The following is a 3591-nucleotide window of genomic DNA, read 5'->3' as shown; positions in this document are numbered from 1 at the left end:
CAAGCTGTCAACTATCATCTAGAGCTGTCCTAGACAATGTTTGAGCCTTTCTTAAATAGGCAATTTTGTGCTGCTTGGGAAGGTTCTAGATAATGAAACTTAATATAGGGCCAAAAAACCCTAACACTACATGTAGAGTCGACCTCTTTGACATTTATTTTAGCAATTTTAGGAAGTCCAAATTCAGAAGGCCATAATTCTCAAACCGTTGCTTCAATTGGCTATTATAGCCACTTTTCAGAAATGCCAACTCCCGATCTACAGGCTCGAAACCTTACAAGAACCCTTTCATCAAGTTTTTGGACCTCATCTAGGCACTCTAAGGCCTCCAATAGTGAGCGTAAATATTTTTTTGCAATTTTTTCCACCAAAAATTTGTAATAATTAATCTGATAGTTATGCTTGAGCAATGAGATTTTAATGGTAGGCTTACAACTCTAAAATAAACCTTCTTATAGAAAATGAGAACATTCTAAGACCATATGACAAACCTACTAAAAATAGAAACTTCTCATAAATAGTAACCACCCTGTCTACTAGTCCTTGTTAAAATAGAAAAGGCTGAAAAGAAAATATATATTTTTAGGCGATGCAAGATTTCTCTTACACCCACGAAAACCTGCGTCAAGGGCACTTTGTGTCCTTTTTTGATTGGAGTATGATCTAAGCATACCCTTCTATGAGCTCAGTGCTCATCTCATATCCCATAAGTTCAATAAAATTTACCCTTGGAACCACAATTCCCATATAGGTGTTATAAATTTCCACCATGAAGCATATTTCATCATTATATTTCTCCACTATGGAGGGAGGTATCCTATACCTCTGTTTCATTTCGGTCTGAAAGTTTTTCATCATCTTGTCAATGTCATTATTTTTGACATTTTCTAACTTTGATCTATAGCATTAAGTCACCATTTTCATTGTGCACTCGTTGCTATCCTAATTTTTCATACTAGGAAACTTCTTTATAGCATAAAAGAATAAATGAGTCAGTAGGGACTCAGATCTAAAAACTACACTCTTTGTTTTCTTCAACTTTGCAATGCTATCCAACAGTTACAATCTAATAATCTTGTAGACACCTAAATCTAATTACACTACTAGGTAATTATATTTAGCCATCTCTTAGGACATTACTGATTAAATATTTAATATTTATTTAATAAATTAATAATCATCCCCTAGTTAATTAATTATTTTAATTAAATATAGTCCAATTGATAAAATTAAATTATAACCCAAAATCAATTTATCAATTAAATCCCTATTCCTCTATTAAATTAAATAAATTCTCAAATCTATTTAATTTAATCCTTCATCCCTTATTTATTAAATAAATCATTTAATAATTTATCTTTACCCCTAATCCAACCCATTCACCCATACTAACCTCACTTAACCTCCTAACTAACCCATCCCATCAAAGCTAATCCACTTGCCTCCTGATCCCCTTCCCAAGCTAAGTCTAAACCCCCTCCTAAACATGTGCACAACTTTAAGCAAGGGTTAAGACTTGCCAACCCAAGCCAAAATCTCCCTTATCCTCTTCCATCCCTATCCAAGAGCATAAATGGCTCTAACATGCCATTAATGCCTCTTACATCCCTCTTAATGTCTCTTAAATCCCTCTTACACACTCATCCTCCCTCATTACTCCCTTTGACCAACTATTATCCCTTCGCCTCACACTCATCCTCCTTGTGACAAGTGTCACTCCCCTATTGGCTCTAAACAAGCACAATCCATGTACTTCCCTTTGAAAGCATCTTATCCCTCCCTCACCATTCTTCCATCCTTGCATCTTGACCCTCCATTTCACTACCCCTTATCCTACAAATAAAGCCCTTCCCTCTCACAATCCATCAATCCACTTTTATGCAAACTTATAATGCTCCACTGACCACTACATCACAACCATTTTACATTATCACCATGCTAAAATACATCCACACCTCCATTGTTGAAACCCTCACCCATCTACACACTTGGTAAAAACTCCCCACCCATTGGAAGCTTGAGCACATCATGAGCATACATCCCCTATCTATTCAGGACATATCTACACCATCATAGGTTACACCCAAGGAGCTTACCATTCTTGGTTTGCCTTCCTTTTGGTGATAACCTTGTCCTATCATAAGTGTTAACTTATTTAGTTTTGTGAATGATTTTATTAGTTAGTATTCCTTTATTAAACTATTAGATTGGGTATATATTTTGGCACACCTAGTAGGACCCCACAATTTGGGTCATTCTAATCATGTTTTTGCACTTATTTTTTTAAGTAACCAAACTGACATATTGCACTTGTTTCTATATGTAGTTGGCTTCTTAATATTGTTTCAAGTACCAAAGTCTCTTATCAAGAAGAATGCTCCCAGCCATCCAATTAAATTCTTGTTAAAACATCTTCCAAACACCTAGTATTCATGATCTCGCAGCCACAAAATCGCAAACCCATAGCCATGAAATCATGATCTTTTACTAGCGGGAATGTGATACTGCGAGGGTGGGATCACAATTTTTCAGTAAAAACCCTCCCCATCAATCCCACTGACCAATCCTCTTGCAGGAATGTGATTTTTTACTAGCGAGATCACTGTAAAATCTAGTAGGAATGCTTGACCAAAATAACTGAGCCTAGAAAACCTGTTTTACATTTTTGCCATCAATCCCATAAATACACTTGCTAGTGGGAATGCATTCCATAAACTTGCAAGATCGCTCTTTTATGAGATCTCACTATGAGTATATTACACATGGCCCACTTTTTCGTTGTTTTCACTAGTCTTTGTACTATGATCCTGTGCTATTGGCATGTATTCCCACACTATGGGATTGTTGTTTGACTTGTGGGATCACTGTTTTAAAATTTAAAATAAATAAATAAATAAATAAAATTTGAGTTTTGGTGCTTAAGTAGAAAAAGGGTTTTCTAGGTATTTTTACTCCTATAAAAAAGAACAAAAACGTTAATTTTTTTTCCCATAGTCAAGTTTCCATTTTGGAAAATTTTGGGTGAGTAATCAAATTGATTTTTTGTAGCATCTTGAAAACCTAACCATGTTTTTAATTATTTTTTCTTAGAATGAATTTGAATGTTTAAAAACTTGTCATTGAATGAATGTTGCTAAAATCAATCATGAGTGTTGTGGACTAAAGTCAAGTTTTTCATTGGAATGCATGATTAAAACAAAAAACACAATCTTGAATGCCAAGGATCAAATAATCATTGCTATAACTCACACTTCAACTTTGGAGCTTAAAAAGAAATCACTCAATCTTAAATGCACGAATGAATTAACTCATTGACTTGTTCCTTATCAAATTTCTCATGTTGATGAAACTCAAATTTCTTATGTTGACAAATTCTCAATCTTTATTATGTTGATGACATTGTCAAGTTGGAAATAACTTTGCACATCATAAACACACGTGTCTTCAATAGTAGATTACAAAATCTTAATCATCAATTAGAAACAATCAAGTGTCTTTTAAACCCAAGATCACTTATGTGGTTTGGTTTTACACTTTTTAGGAGGCCTTCTTGGGGATTTTATCACCCCTTGGGATGACCTCAACTCTAGC

Source organism: Cupressus sempervirens, chromosome 4 (assembly GCF_028749045.1).
Source record: "Cupressus sempervirens isolate cs-2001-9-10 chromosome 4, ASM2874904v1, whole genome shotgun sequence".
Lineage (NCBI taxonomy): Eukaryota > Viridiplantae > Streptophyta > Pinopsida > Cupressales > Cupressaceae > Cupressus > Cupressus sempervirens.
The sequence above is the reverse complement of the archived record's forward strand: the minus strand, read 5'-3'. Positions refer to the sequence as shown.